This window comes from Diorhabda carinulata, chromosome 8, assembly GCF_026250575.1.
Source record: "Diorhabda carinulata isolate Delta chromosome 8, icDioCari1.1, whole genome shotgun sequence".
In the NCBI taxonomy this organism is placed as follows: Eukaryota; Metazoa; Arthropoda; class Insecta; order Coleoptera; family Chrysomelidae; genus Diorhabda; species Diorhabda carinulata.
In genome coordinates, this window is record NC_079467.1 from 5,219,344 (window position 1) to 5,243,802 (window position 24,459).

Consider the following 24,459-nt stretch of genomic DNA (forward strand, 5'->3'; position numbering starts at 1 on the left):
CCTCTATTTTGTTGTGTCAATTTTTAAGACAAATTACCCACCTCTTTAGGAATCGATGAAAATGTACTAATTTCATAAATTCGTATTATTTCGCATCATTATCCTTATTAAGACCACCACAATAGCATATAACTGGGTTTAACCATGGTGTTTACTCATTCTGAACGATAAAATAAATTCAAAGTTTAGTACACAGAGATTATCAGATTAACAATTTCCTTCTGGAAATACCTTTACCAGGGACGTGAATGAATCAATAACTAAATAAATAGCCATTGCCAGTAGATGTCGTTAAGCGAAACATTAATTGATTGAGAATTATAGTTTCTCTCACTTAGGCATCGACTGTTCACAAGATACTAAACTGTTTATTAAGGTTCTTTGCTGTGTACTTCGGGACAAGCTTATATAGTAGCACATAACCACGTATAGTTCCTACAGGATATACGAATAGAGGTATTTGAGTTCTAAAAATTAACGAAAAGGGTATATGTAACGTTGAAGTATTGAATAAAATGATTAGATTCCATAATAATTAATAATACAACCTAATATTATATATAAAGTGCCTTGTACTAATTATGACGATGTCTACATAGGGCAGACCTCTCAATATTTAGAAAATAGAGTAAAAAATTAAAAATAATTTGATTGATTAACTGTAAGGAGTGAGGAAAAATTGATTTTTCTTATTAGAACAAAGTTCTATTTTGATTTTGATATCCATGATGTAAGTGATTTATTGATTAATATAGATACGCAAATGGTCAGTGTCAATATCATATTTTGATAGACTTAAAATTAGTCGCAATTTCAATTTTCTATCAATTTTTCAAAAATTATTTAAAAAACTAATTTTAAAACGGAAGATACCTAAAATCAAGAACATTATATATACAGGGTGGTCCAACGATAAGTTTGCACCTAGCTTTTCTCTTTTTTTCGTAATTAAATTCAAAAATACTCGGACACGTCGATTTTTCTTTTGAGGGGGACACATTTTAAACATATTATTCGATCTGCGCCTTTAACCCCCTAACGGGGGTGAGTAACAAACCTAAAATTTCAAATAGAAAAAGGGGTCGACGCTGCGTGAACTTTTTATCTAGTGCCGATATTAAATCAACCATGAAACGTAAAGTTCTCAATGAATAGGAGAACAAATGGTCAACGTCCACAAACAAGTTACGGGAAGTGAAAGATACCGTGAAACCATGGTCAGTACTATCAAAAAATCGTAGAGATGAAGTTCCTCTAACACGTCTCCTTCTAGGTCATATACGACTGACCAATACCTACTTATTTGATGCTAAACCTGAGCCTAAATGTGCAACTGCAAATGCAAATTGACTATAAAACACAATCGTAGAGTGTCCATCTTTTGACGTAGAAAGATAATCATTAAATTAACCACGAATAATATCTGAAATTACAAAACCTAAATACAATATTACTAACCTCAAAAATTTCTTCGGACAGAACTCAATCATAAAATTAAATTGACAAATATCTATAGATAAAATACTAACATTTAACTTGTACAGTTAAAAAAATTGTATCGCTAATAACCAGTATACGGTTGATGCGAATATTGTGATAAAAGAAAATTATTGTCCATGGATACAAAGAAAAATTATGTTCTTTGGGAAATCTTATGAGAGGTTCTGTTGCTTAAAGAACCTACTTTATTATCCATGTCGTGACCTTAGAGAAATAATAAAACCAAAACATTAACTACAACTAAATAATAAATCTAATAGAAAATTCGATTATGATCGGAACATTTGGAAGAAAGCTTGTTTAATGAGGGTAAAAAAGAGATTAAGTGGGCGAGAAAATAGTCGAAGAGAAACTGGGAGGTATGGTACGAGACGACGTAAGCGTAATGAGTTGATTTATACACTAGTTGTTGATTTAGTCTTATCTTTCAAGATAGCGTTGCCAATTTCATATTGTAGTAAAAATATAAATTATATCAACATAGTTTTGCGATTTTTATTATCAGCTCTTATGACTGACTATCAGATCTAATCAAATATTAACATTTGGAACATTTTTATGATATTCATGCAAGGTCAAACTACAGAATTATGTTTTTATAAACGAAATATTCCGAAATTAGAAAATAAATTATATATGTCATTGATTTGAGGTTCATTTTAATAAGTAAATGTTTTTCTAAAGAGATGCTTTTTGACTTTTTGCCCTAATAAAATTTTTTTATGGAGATCACTGCACAAAAACAATTTGAAAATGTAAACAAATTCAGTTCGTAGTAACAGTCCATACTACAAAATGAACTTGTTTCAGTCAGTAATTTGTCTAATAGATAACTTACAACTGAAAAAAGTCTGAAGTGTGTCAAATATATCAAAATAAATTATTTCTACTATCCACCTCAGAAATAATTTCGAAATTTAATATTTCTAAAATGTATTCTGCCGTTTTTCAAAAGAAAAAACAAATATTTTCCTGCCTCGGCGAATATTGAATTACATATCCTCTGAGGGGCGTGATGTCAATCGACCTTTATGTTGATATTAACATCCCCAATGGCTCGTAATTGTAAGGAGAAGTTTGTAACCACTGACTAGTTTCGACGTTATTACCTCTCATCAGAGTAGTATAACTAACCGTCGATTGAGCTGGAAACGAGTCGGTGGTTACAAATTGTGAGCAAATAAAATAGAACACCTTGAAACGCTAGGCTTAGCAGAGGATGCAACGTGCAGATTTTGTTATGTAGATGATAACTTCAGAGCATCACACCTGGGGTGTATGAAATAGGAAATGAAGATCTTTGGCGGTTAGAACCAACCCATAACATTATAAAAGAAGTGGAAATAGATAATATATAAATACTTAACGTCCCTCAGTGTCACACTAAAAAAAGAGCGACACTAGATTCTTTGAATTACATTATATACCACAGCCTGTTTTTCCTACATACATGATTAAAGTTAATCATATTTTGTGTGACAGAGGCCAAAGTAATTGCAAAAAGTCGAGAATATTCTTATAAGAAAATGAATAAATAATTTATGTATATTCTTCACTCACTTTCTACACGCCAGTATATAGTAATTAATTATGGAGATTCAGAAATTAAGTATACTGCTTGCATTATATGGAGTCTTTATTCTGGAATGCGGTTTTGATTCACATTTAATACCACTATTGACATACCAGATATGACTATTTGATAACGAGGTGTTACATAAACTGCATTCAACAGTTAACAAAAAAAATTGTAATGCAGTACGTTGCGTTACCATAAACAAATCAGTATAGTCGTAGCTTTCATTAACGCTAGAGTTGTTTCTTCGCTTTGCCGAAAAGATATTAAATTTAAAAATAGAAAAAAATCTGTTAAATTTAAGAACATCGCAAACGAAATTTATGAAAAGCGATGGCAGTTGATATTTATCATGTTACGAGGTATAATCGTTATCATGATAACCGAGAAGACGATTTAGATTATTCCCTTCCAGTTCAACCTGAGGGTTGCGTCGGTTGGGTATTGAGAAAGTATGAATGATGTTGGGAAGTTCTATTTGTTTCTTACGGTATAATACAAATTAAACAATATTTGATTTAACTAATAATCCGGTCAATTTAGACATTCGAAATTACAGAAATTCCCAGCAAGATGAAAATCAGTCGAATTGTTAAAAATATAATTGAAAATGAAGTTTGAAAGTTCCCCATCATTTCCGTGTATGGAAAAAAAATTATTCAAGGTCAAAGGTCAAAAAAACGGGTTTTTCGCAATTTTCAGCGAAACGGTGAGTTTTATTATAAAAATATCTCAGACAAAAATTGTAGATCATAAAATTATTTACAAGAAACGTATTACTACTTTTTTTCCTTCAAGCCACTGTTCTTGAGATATAATGATTCAAAAAGTTGTAAATGTTGTCGTATTTAATGGTTTAAAAGTTCTGATTTCGCAATTTTGAAGGCCTATAATTCAGAAACGAGGGATATGTTCGGTTGCTTGCTTAAAAAAATTTGAAAGGAGTTCTAGGAAAACCCCATTCATTGTTACAAATGTTTTCAAAATATCGATATGAACTCACCCTTTTCTTAACACACTTTTTTCTCACTTAGTTTTTGGATACGATTCTGTTATCAAACTAAATATAGTTAAAAATAGATATTATAGTCAAACTTTCATTTGCAACATTGTAATCACATTTATCTATCACAGTTCATTTATCTGCGCTATCATAACAATTTATAACCGAAAATTTCTATTATCAAAAATACTTTATAAAAAATGAAACGTTTGTGATTAATAAACTATAATTTTAGAATTTTATAAAACAATGATGAGTTGCCGATCAGCAACAAATAACAGGACTCTATCCAAATAGACAAAGTTTATTTTCAAGATATGAAATTCGAAATTAAATCTAGTGTGTTAAGAACGTGACAAAACATATAGAGTCCAACAGAGAACAATCTGAAGAAAATCAAACAATCAATGAATCCTTGGACCCAACCTACATCCAAAAGAGCCATACTAAGTGAAAATATCACGCTTACGTCTGGGTCATAGTAATTTAATCCATAAAAATCACTGGTAGAGAAAGAGAGAGAGAGAAATGCTTTATTGTCAAAAAGTTGGAGACAAAAGCTTGTAAAAACTTAAAAACAAACATAGAAATAACTAAATAAAGATACGAATAAAATACAATTTCAATATACAGAATAAAACCATAATGATTAAAAAAATTACTGGTGAAAGTATATAGTAGTAATTAGTATATAAGGCCATAGCAAAAATTAAACCAGTATGCAGCATTCCCGGAACTAAATATTATTATTAGATTAGAAGTCGTTTACAGATTAGAAGGTACTTTTCAGTAAATATGCCCTCAAATTATTGCGGCATGCGGGAAAAGATGATATCATTTTATTTCAATCGGCAAGTGATTGTGCATTTTTTGCATCGTAAAATATTGAGCCCTTAACTAATTCTGAAGTAGTGGTGTTAGGTGAAGATCGTGCTCCGTGTTCCTAAGTGGATAGCCGTGCAACGACCTTTTTGAAATTGGAGAAGCTTTCTTACAAGCTAGGCAAACGAATTCGAAGGTGAATAAGGAGGGAATAGTCAGAATTTTCAAACTTTTAAAGAAGTCCCTGCAGTGAGCTCTGCTTTTTAGTCCTAGGAAGTATCTAATAAACATTTCAAGGAATTGTCCACAACAAGCATTAAGAATTTTACAGATTCGACGACGTCAGTGGTGGTGTTATTTAATAAAAAACGCTGCAATGTATTTTTATATGATAAAACTCTAGTTCAAGAAAAGTAGAGACAGAGAAGTTTAGAATAGCACCATGATTTAAGGGTGATTAGGTCACTAGATATGGTCCTATGAAGGGCCGTGAGATCAAGAGAAATTAGTGTCGTCTGCAGAAAGATATGATGTCTAGATGGGCGATGTCGTTTATAAACAGAAGAAAGAAAATATGGCCTAGTACTGAGCCTCGCGGCACTCCACATTCTATCGGCTTGCAAGAAGACATCGTATCAACCCTTATAAGCTTATTTCTGTTGTTTAGATATGACTTAAATCTTGCGAGAGGTGTTCCCCTGGAACCGCTGTACTGTAATTTGTTAATTAAAAGACGTCATTTTGACTGACTGAGTTACGAAAATGCAAAACCTGTGATGGTAAATATATACTGAGTGGATACAATATCGAGACACAAAAAAGAAGTACGATATTTCAGTGAATGTAATGGACGCTTTAGGTGAATACATGAATGTAGAAACTACAATTTGTTATTCAAACGACACCGGCTCATATATGTTATTATAAATATATTTTATTTATAAAGTGTACTGTAATGTCTGAGTATTCTACTAGAAAAAAAAATTATGAGTTGCGATTTTATTTTGGTTATATTTAGAATCTGTAAAGTTAATGACGCTTTAAATTTGAGAATCGTAATCTCGAAACTTGTACATAATTATACAGTGTAATTCATTTAGATCGGAACATTACAATGTTTTTGATAATGGAAAATAGAAAATTCTCATTTGGGATTTGTTTTCAAACAAACATTCAGAATATTATTCAGAATGTCATCTAAAATAATATTTATTGATAACAAAGTTATGGCAACCTAGAATTCGGAAGATTCTCAAACTGAAAATGAGTAAAGTATAAATCTATATCAAGTTATACGTCATTCAGTGAATAAGTGAATAATGAGATAATATTTCATTTTGCAAAAAATAATCAAAGTGAAAAAAATAGTATGTCTTCAGTATAATATGAAACTTTATTGAATATATTAACTAAACAAATACAGTTGTACATCTTTAGAATATATCTATTAGAAACGATCACTACAACGAAAATTGGAGTTAGTACCAGAAGAGAATGAATCAAGAAAAGAAAGGAATAATAAATTAAATAACTTGAGAAGACTTAGTAAAAAAAGTTGAATCTCGGAATATCGAATTTAAACTCGCATATATATGTAAGTAGCAACAAAGGCTCATACAATGGAAATCAGCGGTGGTATCATATCGAAACGGATTCGCATAGGGCAAGAGTTAAAAGATAGAAGGAGAAAACAAAAGAAATGTTGGCAGATTTGAGAACAAGTACAATGATGTAAAACCAATTGAGGAATGAATAAATCCACTTCTAGCTTTATGGGTAATTATTTCACTGAGATAGAGCTGTGAAGCATTGGCTGAATAAAAAATATCGAATGAGATAGGTGGTAATGCGTGAATAGATTGGCCATTCAAATAGACAATTCTAAACCTCTTTATCTATGGACTGATCATATCTATCCAAGAAACAGTAACTAACTTGATGCAAGATTTGAGAGCCATTATCTATCCATAAATGAGTAATGTAATTAAGTATCTAACCTAAAATATAGTGTAATATTTGAATTTACATGTAACTTTTTTCTCTACTAGTAAATGTTGACAATATTAAAAGTAAAACCTTATTATCTCGATACGACCAAACTTAAAATGTTACTAGTTTTGTAAATTAAAACAATATAGTGCATATTAAGTTTCAAAATATCACTGTCAGTCAATAAAAAATGCCATCTTTCCTGAAATATGGTGTAATATTTTGGTATTTTATATAGTTAAGCTGTCTATTCATTTTAATTGCTAGTTAATTTAGTCTGTTTCTAGTTTCTAATTTAAATGTATCTTTTTTTCTCGACTGGTAGTGAAATAATAAACATTTAGTCATATTATACGAGGGTGGTTCAAATATAAAACGAAATTTTTCAATTAACGCCTGAAAAACTCAGTTTGGTGAAAGTGAGTACACTGGATGTATGAGAAAGGCTGGGACCTCGTAACGTCACTTTTTATTGTACTTATAGCCTCTTGAGCGATGAGGATGTACTAGTGTCTGTTGTGCAACGCATCATTATACTTTTTTTCATCAAAGATAATTATGTGAAAATACCGAGAATTGGTAGAAAACTTGCCACATGCACGGCGCCCCAGAACAAGAGTTTTTGACTCAGTACTATACGTTAAATACCTGAAGAATTACGCTTCAGCCTATGTAATATTGAACAAATAATTCGGCTAGGCTACCGCAAAATTTTAACTAGATTGGTACCAAAACTTCTGAATTTTAAGCAGAAATACACACGCTGGGAAATTTGCACGCGTTACCTGCAGCGTTTTCAAAGAGGAGACATCACTATACTCCGGAGAGTAAATACACGTCTATGGAATGAAAATACGAGGTCACGCCAATAAAAGAGCAGGTTATACTGTCAGTGGGAAAGATGTTGTGTACCGAGGTTTTGGATCGGCTTACGATGGAAACATTAAACGTGTTGCGCTTGGAAACACTGGAATAGCCTCCTTATAATCCTGATTTGTCTGAAAGGTAGAAACCTTCTTGCACGAATGGTTACGTGACAAGCCGAGATATTTTTACGAAAAACAATCTGAAAGCTTCCGGAGGTGGTAAAGGTGTGTAGAGTCTGATTTGAATCACCCAATTATCGTGATTCGACCAAACTTAAAAACTTTGATACTAGTTTGGTCAATTAAAATAATATAGTGCTTATTAAGTTCCAACAGATCATACAGTCAATAAAAAATGTCACAGTTTGAGTGAAAAAATACTAATGTCATATCATAGAAACTTTCGACTTTTATCTATTACACTAAAAATATGAGGGGACAGCTTTGAGAAGGTGAAGGCCGGTTCACTGGAAAAGATAAGTCAAAATGCTTAAAAAGTTCAATAAATGGCTGGTGTATTATGTCAGAAGTAGATTACTTTAAAGTGGAAAAATCATATATCGATGAATAAATAAATATTTATTGTGAAGAAGATCTTGTTCCAGTTTCTACGTTTTATTGATAACTCGCATAAAATACTCCTTCCTTAAACTTTTTTATCAGATTCAGTTCTTTATAAGTCATAAGAGTCAATTTCCTTTGTATAGTATAATAATATTAGGTCAATTACATAATTTCTCCACTAACTCTCGTTTTTAGATATTTTCACGACTTGATACAAAGCTATTCTGGAAAATTTTATGAAATCAACACGTATTCCAAAATAATTTTTAGATATATGATAACCGTTTGGAATTATTTTACTACATTACTGTCGCTATAACAAAATGACTCATACACAAAAATATCCTTTATAATTTAACAAATAGGTGGGTATATAACCGAGTTCAAGGATAATGATTGTAAATTAGTTTGAAATTTGCACAAATACAAACAACATTAAACTAAAACCAAAACAAATGTCATTTTACGTATTTTGTTTGGATTTAAAAAGTATTTCAACGTATTTTTAATAATAGATTCACATAAATACAAGGCTACAAATGGAAAATGAATGTAATTTACATTGTGTGAGGTCAGTTAATTAAAAGTGTTTTACTAGACTAGTTTAAAAACGAGTGCTGATACCTTTGCTTAGCAACTGGCACCCTTATAATTAAAAATAACTACGATATTATTTTTTTTAATATATAGTCTGCATCAAGGCTCACAGATATTTTTTTCGTTACTTTAGCATTTTTGATGCGCTTCTAGCGGAATATTTTTCAACTTTTCACAAAAAATCGTTCACCACGCAAGTTTTTGCAAACAACAGGTATCCCTGCAGACTAAATCTGGAGTATATCATAGATACTCAACTAAATCAAATGCCTTTCAGCATTCGAAAATAGAAGTAGTATGACCTCCTCTGTTTGAAGTTGCATCTTATATTTTTATCTAATGGTATACCTCTATGTTTCTGATTCTTACTCTGCATTCTATTCTCTAGATTAGGGCGATGGATCAGTTACTTATCCATTGTTACTTATACCAGGGCTGCTTTTGAGGTAGATAAACTAAACAAATATTTATAATTGCATATAGATTGTTGTTGCGTTTGAACTAATATCGAGGCAATATTTCAATAGATTCAATTTTTTTCAATTTAACAAAGATTCTACGACGGATGACCCATCAATTCGATGTTTTAACTATTCAAAAATGTTTTTGTTTGAACTGATGTGTGAGCGCCCGCATTGTCCTGGTAGGTAATGATCGGTTTTTCTAAATTTTTCGAACATTTCTGGCAAAAAATGCTATACAGAATTGACCGTTCTACGTTGATCTATCGGAACGGTGTCACGATCTTATTGACGTTTTTGGAAGCACCCCCATTGAATCTTTTCAGCATTTTTTTCCACCAAAAGACAATTCCTTGTTTTTTGAACGATTGTCAAATTAAGCGGCATCCAACGCGAGCAAATCTTTTTAATAGCTAAATGATCGTGCAATATTGAATGTTTGCGAGTGGAACTAATGCCCAAGTATGTCTCCAACTCACTGTATGTCACATGACGATCTTGAAACATCATTTTACGCACAGTATCAATGTTTTGTAGCAAAACAGCAGATTAAGTCGAAGTGAATTAATCGCACACACGCACAGATATGTGGTGAGAAAATTTTTTCTGTCTTGTCTATATTATGTTAAAAAACGGCTGCAAATATCTTTTCGAAAATGCTAGTCTGCATCTCTGAACATTCGTGAATGCCATTTGAAATACCACTATCTTCAACAATTTTTCTAATAATCTTCACAAAGGAGATTATCTTAATGTTTTTGAGTGCGGTATCAGTTGTAAGTACAACAATTGCATGTCCTGTACACGATTTTCTATCACATTTAAATTTAAAACTCTACATTTCTACTATCCTTGTGAATTTGCTTGACACAATCAATTTTCTGTGGTGTGATTATCTCGAAATCGGGCTTCTACTGTAAGTACATTTCAACAGGCTCAGATTTTTCAGTTCCTGAATCTATCAATAATAGTTAAGAATGTGGCGTGATGATATATAAACTATTATTCATTTTACTATTTAATAAACTTCAAACAAATATCTTGATGGTTGCGTCATCGTAATTGTAAATATTGAATTACCTCAAGATGTTTCTAAAGATATCATTTTAATTCATGATTTTTGTTTAAAATTGATTAGTTATTATCAGTATTATCAAAGATATTGACGTTATAATAAGTTTTTCAATATCGTATAAATCATTGAAATGACATTTTGTGCGTTATTGCGAAGAAGTGCATCAGAAATAATTCATTCATATAATAAAATCCTTGGTCAATCTATTACAATTTTCAACTATAAGTTGATCATCCCCAAACGTTGTTACACTTCAAGATAAATAGAAATGCTTTCTGTGAATCAACAAATATTTTCCAAATCAGTTTCACAAGTGGAATATATACAACATATTAAATGATATTTTTTTATTCCAACGCCCTGTATTTTTATGTCGAGCTTTTAGTTTGAATGTTTAGAAAATCTATTTACTTGTACGCCATAAAAATGATTTACCTCTTAACACTAAAAAATAGCATCCATTATTGAATATCGTTTCCTTAAGATTCTTGAATAGGTATTTGGGATGGCATATGATTCCAATCAGTTCCAATATTGATAATTAAATTTTGTTTTATATGATAATAATTTAATTATCATTGTAGTGAATGCTCTTATCAAAAATGTATCCAACAGTTATTTGAAGAACGTGAAATGGATATACTATAAGCTATCGAAAGATACAGATTTCAACCAGAAGGAAAGAATTCTAATTTAAATACACACAATATCTTGTTCAATTTATATTGTTAATATTATAACATTGAATGTTATAATTCAGCATGTGCTGAAAGAACTCTCCACTTTTCATGCTTTTGGTCTTCTATGATGTAATTTGAGTGACCTATAATGACTTTATTGATAATAATCTACGAATCCTTTTGTGATGATTCATTTTAACTATTTTTTGCATTTTGTAAAATGATATTGTGTGCTTCTATTCAATGAAATAACGTTCAATTTTCAACATTTAATCAAAATATCGTACTTTTAAAATAAAGTCATATGTTGATTTCTTAATATTCATTCATACTACGTTTCTTTCCCTTGAAATTTAACACACTTATAAATAGTTCGAGTTATTTTGGAAGACATAATGTCTCTAATACATGATTATCTATTAATTTTGTAAAAAAGATGTTTTTTGTAGCTATTCCAGTTACAAAATTTAAAGGAGTTGTTAAATTGTGGATAATTCCGATACTCACTCTTTTGAATGATTGGATCCTTGTTTTAATTGCAAATTAAAAATGGAAATCGTGAATATTGTCAATATAAGAAATGCATGGATTTCATTTAATTATTGTTATTTTATCGTCTTCTTATTTTAAAATTTGTTGGGAAAAACTGTGAACAGTCATATTTTTTGTTGTTAACAATTATTCACTTTTTATTTGGAAAAGAGATAATTATTGTGTTATACCACCAATAAAGTTTTCTTATTGTAACATGCGAAATTCACACTCAAAATTACTTTTTATTTTCACTCCCAAATCATTATTTTGTAGTTAAAAGTTTATGAGAATATGATTTTTGTGGAAGCAATACTTCAAGGTTATTGTTTTCAGATTATTACTTTTCATGAACTTTTTCCAATTATCAATTTCTCTTTTTTTTATATGGGCCTCAGAATTACTCTCTAATATTTTGGATTAATCCTAATCTGGAAGAACGAATAACAATTTTTTCGCAATATAAGAAGTTATAGAGGGACTTGATGCGAAAAATTCGGGAGTAGATGAAGTGAAAATAATGCTGTGACATAAAAAATTTTTCTACATGCCAAGAAAACCATTCGCCATAAAGAGACATTTTGAAAAAATTATCCTAAATTGTAATTATCTATTGAAAATACTTACAGGGGGAACTGAAACACAATCATACATTCTTAACTCAACTGTATACTGTCAAACAACGTGAGGAAAAAATTGAAACGTGAAAAAATTTGATTGGTTAGCTTATCAAATAAAATTAAAAAACTATAATAAAATCTCCAAAAATAAATTCATTGTATTCAATTCAGGGGAACGAGTGACCATGTAAATGGACCTCCCTGACCAATCCACCCATTATTTTCTTTATTAATCTCTTTAAATTTTTTCCTTATGCCAGTAATAAAGTATGGATAGTATGTAGTTCAAATTTATTTATTCATCAGTTCTCCAAAAATGTATGATTGTGTTTCAATACGACCTGTAAGTATTTTTAATGAACAATTACAATTTATGATAATTTTCTTCAGAATGTCTCTTCATAGCGAACGGTTTCCTTGGCATGTGCAACGATCTAAAAATCTACATATCTCCTAAACCATAAATTTTATGGAGTTAATAAAAGAGTACCTTTTTGTTAAAAAATCGATTGAAAAATCCATTTTTGCTATAGTATCCTTTCAAAATTCATAATGTTCGAATGTACAACTTAGATAATATACTCAAATATAATTTGTGATTTCTCAAAATTATGTCACAGCATTATTTTCACGTCTTGTACTAATTTCCGAATTTTTTACATCAAGTCCCTGTATTATAATGTGAATAAATTACATCTTATGCTGGAACTAGTGAAAATATCTTCCAAATTAAGAAAAATCTTAGCATATAAATATTTTATTGATCTTTCTGTAGATGGCTACATGTTGATCAGAATTTTCAATCTTTGTATTGAGATATTCTATCGTGAAGGACTTTTTACTTCCCTGGTAGAAAATTATCATTTTAATAAATAATCTCATAATTTATCTGATATATTTTACCCCCTTCATTCAAAATATTTCTTACAACCATATTGTAATGTGTTTGAGATTCTAACATGGAGCTTTTTCTAGACATATCGACAATAACTGTTTTAGTAACTTTGGATTTCAAAAATAAACATTCAACATGAAACGAATCTGTTTCCAACATATTATGCAGTACCAGTCCGTTAATTTCTGAATAATGACTTTCCTTGTTGATGAAATGGAAGGAAATCTGTGAAGTGGCCAGCTTATCACCCGATTTAAACTCTTAAAGTTCTTATTCCTCTCTATCCCTTTGAGATTTGATGTCTAAAGCATTTAATTTGAATATTTATTAGATATGTCAAAAATAGTTCTAAAATGCGGTTTATTGACCCCACTTTAATAAAAATTATATTATAGCGTTGTAAAAAACTCAGAGGAGATAATTTTTAACAAAACATATAATTATTTAAATTTCTTCTCGTTTTTTTTGTTTAAATCAAAATTATTAAAACAAAAATCGTGGTATAATATTTCCTCTTTCAAATCAAGGTTAACGTATTTCATCACTTTTTAAAAATGTTATCAACTCCATACTTATATAGGGTAGTTACTTCCGTTTGAATACCCTGTATATCTCATCGTTTGCAACTATGTTTATGTTTTTGATATAATTACTTTGAAGAATAGAAATTGAGATAATGATAAACACTTTTAGTTGTGAATTAAAACATTAAACCCTCTAAGTATCTTAAATTCTAATTTAAATAATTTCCATAATATATATTCTCGGTATGTCAATTCAAAATTGTAATAGTCAGTAATATTTAGTTTTCCAATTAGTTTTTTTGATAGTTTTTAAAAGAAAGACGTTACGACTTTTCTTTCTTTTAAAAACTATCAAAAAAAAACTAATTTTAAAACAGAAGTGACCTAAAATCAAGAACATTTAGATGCATTAATTTATGTTTTATATAGATTTGCTAGGAAGATTGTTGGATAGTGATGTCTAGAAATCTTTCGAATTTTCTAGATTTTGAATAACGTTAAAATATATATTTAATAACAATCGTTTCGGGAAACGTGAGAGTATGAACACACGTTTATGATAAGGTCGTTAAACAACCAGAGAACAGTGAATTATTTCAATAAAAAATGTTTAAAACATTTCTATCGCGCCTAGTTGAATATTCTTAGTAAAATAACGCGCAAATATTGTAGTGATTTCCAAATTATTATTCGATTTCTTTAAAAAAATTTAAAAATTCAATTTGGTGTCGGATTATTCAAAAATTGTTCCTAGAAATTGTTATTGAACTGTTTATGTGTTATATCAAAAAACCATGTTGTATATTTTGCATATAAATTTGAAAAGGTTTTATAAGCAACAAATACGTACAACGGATGGAAGTCAATTTTCAACAAAACTTACAATAATTTAAATTTTATCATCCGTTTTTTTTTTTAATTTAAAATTGTTAAATCAAGTATCATGGTATAATATATCATCTTCCAAATCAAAGTTAGTGTATTTCATTGAAAAATTTTTTCACCTCCACTCTTATTTAGGATGGGTTTTTTCGTTTGGACATCATGTATATCTCATCCTTTGTATCTATGTTCATGCTTTTCATATAATTAATTCCAAGAATAGGAATTGAGATAATGATAAACAATTTTATTTGTAATGAAAATATTAACCCTTCCTCGTATCTCAAATTCTAATTAAGATGATGTTCATAATTCATATTCTCGTGATGTCAATTCAAGTTTCCTGACTACTTTTTACTAGATTCATGCAAGTTAGATTCACTTTAAAAAAATTTTTTGAAAAAAAAAGCGAATCAACAATTGTACGAAACTATAATTACTTTTTTTTCCCTTCAAACTCCTGTCAGTTTCGGATAAAGTATCAGTAAACATCCGAACATATCATTACTCTAGTAATATTTATGTTTTATATAGATTTGCTATAAATATTGTTGGATAGTGATGTCTAGAAATCTTTCGAATTTTCTAGATTTTGAATAACGTTAAAATATATATTTAATAACAATCGTTTCGGGAAACGTGAGAGTATGAACACACGTTTATGATAAGATCGTTAAACAACCAGAGAACAGTGAATTATTTCAATAAAAAATGTTTAAAACATTTCTATCGCGCCTAGTTGAATATTCTTAGTAAAATAACGCGCAAATATTGTAGTGATTTCCAAATTATTATTCGATTTCTTTAAAAAAATTTAAAAATTCAATTTAGTGTCGGATTATTCAAAAATTGTTCCTAAACATATTTCTAGAAATTGTTATTGAACTGTTTATGTGTTATATCAAAAAACCATGTTGTATATTTTGCATATAAATTTGAAAAGGTTTTATAAGCAACAAATACGTACAACGGATGGAAGTCAATTTTCAACAAAACTTACAATAATTTAAATTTTATCATCCGTTTTTTTTTTTAATTTAAAATTGTTAAATCAAGTATCATGGTATAATATATCATCTTCCAAATCAAAGTTAGTGTATTTCATTGAAAAATTTTTTCACCTCCACTCTTATTTAGGATGGGTTTTTTCGTTTGGACATCATGTATATCTCATCCTTTGTATCTATGTTCATGCTTTTCATATAATTAATTCCAAGAATAGGAATTGAGATAATGATAAACAATTTTATTTGTAATGAAAATATTAACCCTTCCTCGTATCTCAAATTCTAATTAAGATGATGTTCATAATTCATATTCTCGTGATGTCAATTCAAGTTTCCTGACTACTTTTTACTAGATTCATGCAAGTTAGATTCACTTTAAAAAAATTTTTTGAAAAAAAAAGCGAATCAACAATTGTACGAAACTATAATTACTTTTTTTTTCCCTTCAAACTCCTGTCAGTTTCGGATAAAGTATCAGTAAACATCCGAACATATCATTACTCTAGTAATATTTATGTTTTATATAGATTTGCTATAAATATTGTTGGATAGTGATGTCTAGAAATCTTTCGAATTTTCTAGATTTTGAATAACGTTAAAATATATATTTAATAACAATCGTTTCGGGAAACGTGAGAGTATGAACACACGTTTATGATAAGATCGTTAAACAACCAGAGAACAGTGAATTATTTCAATAAAAAATGTTTAAAACATTTCTATCGCGCCTAGTTGAATATTCTTAGTAAAATAACGCGCAAATATTGTAGTGATTTCCAAATTATTATTCGATTTCTTTCAAAAAATTTAAAAATTCAATTTGGTGTCGGATTATTCAAAAATTGTTCCTAAACATATTTCTAGAAATTGTTATTGAACTGTTTATGTGTTATATCAAAAAACCATGTTGTATATTTTGCATATAAATTTGAAAAGGTTTTATAAGCAACAAATACGTACAACGGATGGAAGTCAATTTTCAACAAAACTTACAATAATTTAAATTTTATCATCCGTTTTTTTTTTAATTTAAAATTGTTAAATCAAGTATCATGGTATAATATATCATCTTCCAAATCAAAGTTAGTGTATTTCATTGAAAAATTTTTTCACCTCCACTCTTATTTAGGATGGGTTTTTTCGTTTGGACATCATGTATATCTCATCCTTTGTATCTATGTTCATGCTTTTCATATAATTAATTCCAAGAATAGGAATTGAGATAATGATAAAAAATTTTATTTGTAATGAAAATATTAACCCTTCCTCGTATCTCAAATTCTAATTAAGATGATGTTCATAATTCATATTCTCGTGATGTCAATTCAAGTTTCCTGACTACTTTTTACTAGATTCATGCAAGTTAGATTCACTTTAAAAAAATTTTTTGAAAAAAAAAGCGAATCAACAATTGTACGAAACTATAATTACTTTTTTTTTCCCTTCAAACTCCTGTCAGTTTCGGATAAAGTATCAGTAAACATCCGAACATATCATTACTCTAGTAATATTTATGTTTTATATAGATTTGCTATAAATATTGTTGGATAGTGATGTCTAGAAATCTTTCGAATTTTCTAGATTTTGAATAACGTTAAAATATATATTTAATAAAAATCGTTTTACGAAACGTGAGAGTATGAACCCACGTTTATGATAAGAAAGTTAAACAACCAAAAAACGTTGTTTATTTCAATAAAAAATATTTAAAACATTTCCATCGCGCCTAATTGAATATTCATAGTGAAATAATGCGCAAATATTAGAGTGATTTCTAAATTATTATTTAATTTTATTTAAAAAATTCCAAAAATTCAATTTGGTATCCCAATATCCAAAAATTGTTCCTAAACATATTTCTAGAAATTGTTATTGAACTATATCAAAAGCCATGTTGTATATTTTGTATAAAAATTTAAACAATTTTATAAAAAACATAGACGTACAACCGAAGTAATATTATACAATTAGAAATAAAATATATAAAAATAAATAAAAACTCACAGAAACTCAACGGATGAAACAAAACAAAAAACGTAAACCCCAAAAAAAAAACGTAAAAGTCAATATAAAATTTCTAAATATTTTGTCATCGCTTCCATGGGCGCACCAGTTCGGTAACACGGAGCTCAGCACTGCACTAGCGTCTAAACCGTAGTCGAGTCTAGTAATACTCTAACATCACAAATACTCCCAAAACCCCTAAAAGTTGCAGGACCACTTTTTATTTGGCTGAAAATTCATAGGTACCTGCAAGCACACCTGAGCGGGGCCAAGGAGGCAGCTGTCATCCCCCCTCTTCTATCGACACTGTACAGTTATGCGAAAATCAAGATTTGCAACTCGAGGTTAGTGCACATCCGAAATTTAAGATTGTGGTCCATCTGGGGAGTAACCCCGCGGTATAGTTTTCGGCACTATTGCCAAATCATTCTTTTAAAAAAATGCGCGATGGTCTTGCAGTTCCGTCTCGAACGAGCGCTAGCAGTGGGGATAATTTGTTACTGGTTGCGATGCAATTCAGATGTTGAAATTATGTAATGGAGTTTTTGAAAACGTTCGCCAAATTTTATCCGTTAGTCTTTTGTTATTACAAATTATAAGAGAACTTTTCAAATTATTAGAATTTAGAACGAATATATCAAAATATGAAAATATTTTTTTTTCGTTTTCGCGAATTATTATCCGTTAACTTACTGAATTAGAATCAATTCTTTATGTTGAAGTTAATAGTATACTGAGCTCTTAATTATTAATTATCCCTCCCTTCTTATTTGATTTTTACATAACTATTTTTTATGTTGAAAATATATAGAGGGGTAGGTAGGTCTATCCGTTCATTATTTTTGAGATATATGAATTATTAAATAGCTGGTACATAGAATACAAAACACAACAAATATGTAAAATCATATTACTCTGCATTTGAAACATATTTGAACAATATTTGTGAATAAATAACAAGACTGGTGATATTTTATTTTTATATATGTACATTTATTTATTATCACCTCTCCTCTATCCCTTGATCGCTCTATGCGATCTTCCATTGTTCGAAACAGTGCGGGATGTCTTTTCCTTGTTCCTTGAAGACAAACGCCGTTTTTTCTTTCACCGTTTCAGCTTATTCAAATATTAATCCTTTCAATGCAGATTTGTCTTTAGAATAGACGTAGAAATTGCACGGTAAAAGATCCGGCGAATTAGGTGGATGGTCTAACACTAGGATGTTTCACTTAGGTAGGAAGCTCTTGATGGACAGTACGGAATGAGCTGGCGCATTTTCTTGATGAAGAAGCTATGACTTCTCTTTCCACAATTCGGGTCGTTTACTATTTATTCTTTCACACAGTTCAGTAAGATAGTATTGTTAGCCAATAGGAACATAGTGAAGGTATATATTTCCAAGAAAATTATCATTGCTTCGAAGTTTGTTTTGCTTATTTTCGCTTTATAGGCTCTTAGTAAAGTTTTCCAGTGTATGGATTAGCTCTTTGTTTCAGGATCATAAGTAAAAAATCAATATTCGTCACAGGTTACCTTTTCTAATGAATTTGAGTCCTTATCAATGGCATTCAAAGTGTCAATACAAATATTTGTATGAGCTTCATGTTGTTCAAATGTTAGGATTTCAGGCACCAGCTTTGAACACACTTTTAGCATGTTAAAATTTCCGTCTAAAATTTGCAGTAAACATTCTGTCAATTCCCATAGAATCAGCAAACAAAATTACGGACTTTTTAGATAATTTCATTGATTTTTAATATGGAAGGGCGAACCGAACATGAATCATCTTCAAGATCTTCATCTTAAAAACGCTTAAATCACTCAAAAACACGTGGATAAAACAAATATTCATTTTTACAGATTTGTTTAAATAAATAATGAGAAATTTCACAACAATCGATTGATGTATTTCTACGTCGATCATTTTTACGACAGAACAAAAAAAAGCGGCCTATATACAAACTAAGACAACGGCTATACTGGTTTATCTACAGACATGGTAGACATTGCACTGTAAAGAGTAGTTGATTAGTTGTTGATTAAACTATTTAGAATTGTATTACCGTATTCTTGATTCACTTCATATTTAAATACTTCAATTTTGATGTTAATAATGTGAGTACCTTCATTATATTGGAGTAAATGTTTCATAAACGGCCATAAACGTGTATCCAACGGAATCAAATCTGGACTATTTAATATCTAAGTAGAAGGATTGGTCAAAGCAATTTATCCAAATAGCCACTCTGTACCTTCTTTTGATGCTTCCTTCAAACCATTTTGTAAAATCATTTCGTGTTGCTGAACCGTTATATTGAAACAACATTTCATAATGGTAAAATCACATTTTAAATGAAGCCATTTCTCATTCATTACCTTTTATGTTTTATTTTCAATTACAAAATTAACTAGAGGCGAAATTATAGTGAATCAACTCTGCTATTGGATTCAAATACTAGTTCCACGGTAGATCACCTTAGCAATACGCATATAAAACCAATTACTTAGTCCTATCAACTGATGAAGTTGCGTCATTTTACGATTAAATCAGAAAACTCAGACAACTCCGCTGTTTTAAACTTACCGTTGCTTCAATTCCAGTGAATAATAATGGCTAGTCTAGTCTCATCTTTCCGAATTGAGCAAAAAATTTGGCTCTATGTTCTCGAACAGCTCCAAACAGCCTCTCATTTAATTTTCTTTTATATCTAGTTCTAAAACTCACACACCCACTCATATGAATGTCCGTTGCCATATAATCTATAACCCAAATTTTCATTTTTTCTATTGTTTTTATATAAATTCTCTTACTAAAGTTCTGTTTCGTATAAATTAAATATAAAAATCAAATTCTTGCAGCTATATTTTGATCTGAAAATATCATTCTGTATTTGTTGAGAGACCTATATTTGAAACTTATCTATTTATTATTTAATACATGGAAATGTTTATCATACAATAAAATATTCGTTCAACGTATCCAGTCCCAAAAGAAAATGGGGGTTAAATTATAAATGTCCTTTAAATGATTTAACTCTGTTAAAAAACTTCCCCAGCTTCTTGCCTTTGTTTATGATTTCTCAACACCGCCGATTAGGTTTGTCCTTGTCTTTTCATAGTTGTATGTCGGTTGCAAGTTTTGGCATTGGCAAAAGAAAAGGGGGATCATTGGACCGAGCATACGATTTGCGTGTGTACCATATAATATATTTTTTAACAGTTTAAATATTCAGCTAGGCGTGTTATACTGAGGGAGACTAATTTCGTAATAAAAAGATATAGGCCAATACTTTGACAAAATTTGTGTGTTTCGAAAGGTTAATTGAAAAAGAATAATTAGATTCAAAGTATATTATTATAATGGTATTTGTATAGGTAGGATTTTTATTCAAATGATGATGTGAACTTAAATTCATTAAGAGTTGGTCAATATTAACAAGAAAATTTAAACAATGCTACTCAGATACTAAAAAGATAAATCAAAAAGTATGAAAACACATCAATTAGTGAATTTATCAACGATGCCAGCAGACTATTTACTATAGAAAGTCACTAAAGGATTGAAAAAACTTATCGTACAAATATCACCAATTAGGATGCCAAATAACAAATGAGAAATAAATAATCAACATAAAGATAATAAATTCGCCAAACTTCTACAGGACATTTTCCAACCAAATGAAGGAAATGATGATTTTGACCAAGAAAAATAGATTGAGCTAAGACCTCCAAGGAAATCGTAAAAGATATTAAAGAAAATGTAAATCCTCAAATAGCTCCCAGACTTTATTTCATTACTGGCCAAATCCTAAGGCAACTACCATGAAAAGCAATAGTTAAGCTAACGCATTAAATAAATACATTTTTTAAGCCAAAAACTGCTGTTTAAACGGCTGAAACCCATTATCGAAAAAAGAAATCTGATCAGTCAGGTTTGGAGAAACCAATTCTATAATCGATCAAGTCTACCTAATATACCTAGTATACCTAATATACTAATATACCTAATAAGATAATTGAACCTTACTTTGAGCTTTATATTAATTCAGGAGTGCTACAGGGTAGTGTTTTGGAACCCCTTCTATACCTCTTTTGTACGCATGACATGCCTAAATTAGCAGTTACCTTCGCAGACGATACTAATATACTAGCAGTAGGAAATAGCTATGAAGAGGGGGCACAGAATTACAGGTATTAACGAATAAAATAGGCTAATGGACAAAAATAAAATAAAAAATAGAGCTCAACAACACATACCTATATACATAAATGTAGAATCTCATTTACAAATACAGCAAAACACATAACCATCGATATTAAGATTATGCTTTATACATATACCTTCAAGCTCATCTGATTGTATGGTATTTAGATATGGGGCTGTGCTACTAAAACTAGTCTACAAATCAAAACAAAGTACAAAGGAACATACACCTTGGTACATTCGAAACAGAAGTCTTCATAAGGATTTGGATATAGACATTGTTAACCAAATTGTAGTTAAATTTGCCACAAGCCATAAACTACGAATACATCACCACACCAATGTTGAGGTAATTCAGCTCCTTGACTTTAAAGGAAAAGAAAGAAGATTCAAGAGGATTAACCCTTTCGTGTTGGTGAAGTGAATTTGATCAGCCAGAGCGATGATTATGCCTTTCCATGTTAAATAATCACAGGCGCTATGAACATTTGAAGCTGTCGATTTACCCAGGCAACGCTTTGGAACCTTCCTCTTTATCCATTACTTGCTTGAGGTCGTCAGTAGTTCAGTTTCCCTCTATAAATCCAAATTACTATTCTCAAGGTGTTCGAGCAATTTTCTCATTCAAATTGGCCTAAGACTTGGTTTATTCTTCTCAGGTTTTATAGGTTTCTCCAGAAGAAGCATCCTAGCGATCATTCATATTTGTGCGAATACGACTCATTCATTATATACAAGTATTTTCCTGTGACATTACCGGCTATGCTCTGTACAATTTCAGATTGTATAAGGTCAGGTCTTGGTGCGATATTTGATTTAAGTCTGTTTGCTGTTGCTCTCTCTTCTTGATTGGAAAGTTTGATGCTATCTATATGTTATACATATTTGTCATTTTATTTGTTTCTGTTTTAGAAACAAGTTCTCAGTTTCTTTGAACATTTCCTCAATCGATAGGCGCACAGACGGTCTTAGACAGTGTGACGCTGTTACAATTTTGAAACCTCATATGAGACCGTCAACATTTCTGAAAACTTTTTCAGCTTTCATTATTAGTTTTTTGAGAAGTAGCCTTTTTTCTTCGTAGGTATTACTGGAATTTTCCTCTTTTACTCAGTGTTTCCAATTTGCTTAATTATACAAATCAACGCTCCTTTTGTGGGGTGACATTTTTTTCGGGGCTTTTTGTTTGATAATTGTTGTTATAGTATGAAGATTATCTTTATTCGGTTCGTGAAATACAAATTCATCGTATAGTTTTAAAAATAGGCTCATTTCAATGTCGTCGTAGTCGTCGACTACTAAATATAGTTGGTTTTTAATTCTCACAAATGTGCGTAATACAGATTTCGAATGATTGTATCGAAAATGGTTTGAGAATGACAAGAAATAATTGATTTGATAATGATTTGAACTCATCTGTTGTATCTCCTCCATTTAGAATATAATAAGTTAAGTCGTAGTCACTTATGAGCAATTGTTCAACCATCTCTTCCGTTTCCATGTGAAAATAAGGACAGTTTATTGAATCCCCTTTCTAGTACACTGATAAACTAAATGGTAGTTAATTTACAAATCCCGTGGGAGGATTTTTATCATAAATTTTTGTTTTTTTTTGTGTATATACACGTCAGAATGTTTTCCGGAGAAAGTGAATTCTATTTTAATGATAAGTTTTCTAAAACCATGAGGTAATTAGAATATTAATTCCAAAACTATAGCTATCGCTAATATTTTATCCCAGAAGATTGGAATATTTTCGAATCCATCGAATATGGATGTAGGCTAGGAGTTAACTCAGGCATAGTTCCAAATTTGCAGTATCTGGGTTAGATTCATACAGTGAGTGAGTGTTTTAAATTGTCAGTTTCCAGCAAAAAAGCTTGTGAGAAAGTGTAGTTTGGTTTTACTAGGATTAAAATACTTTTTGGATCTAGCAGTATACCGGTAAGACATTTTAGTAGTGCGTATTTCTCGATTTTATTCGATAAAAGGCTTAAATGTTCCTTTGTTAGCTGTTAACTATCAGAATTTCTTAATATGTTTTAGTTAGGATAGTTTCCGCTCAAATTATATTATAATTTTATCAGAAAGAGTATTTCTGACAAAAAAATGCTTGGACTGGGGCAGAGCGATGTGGTACTAGTTCCAAATGCTCCTATGCTTGTTTCTTTGCAAAATTTGAGTGGTTTCTTCCCTCTTTTAGTACCCTCACAAAATATTGTGTCAAAGTTCCTTTCCCTGATTATTTTCTTGATCATTTCGTTGAAGATCCTTACTAACAAGGACCTCCTGTAATCAATTAAACACGTTGAACCTTTATAACACAAAGAGTCTGTTACACCCTTTCTCTTTCATTTAGATGTGGGTATTTAAACATAATATTTTTATTTTTAATAGAAGATGAATATTTTCATTGATATAGGTATTACCGTATTCCATTTCTCATTTTAGTTTACCATCTTGTGTTACTTAGTTTGGTTTCTTTTCAAATCTTTGGTATGTAATCTAAATTATACACTCTCCAAACATGATTTTTTCACAATCTCGAAGCGAACTAAAATGTCGATTTCAATAATCACGGCAATAAGAAATTGATGGGGTTTTCAAAGAGATCACATATTTTTTCCAGTGTTTGCCTTGATAAGTTATCAATTAT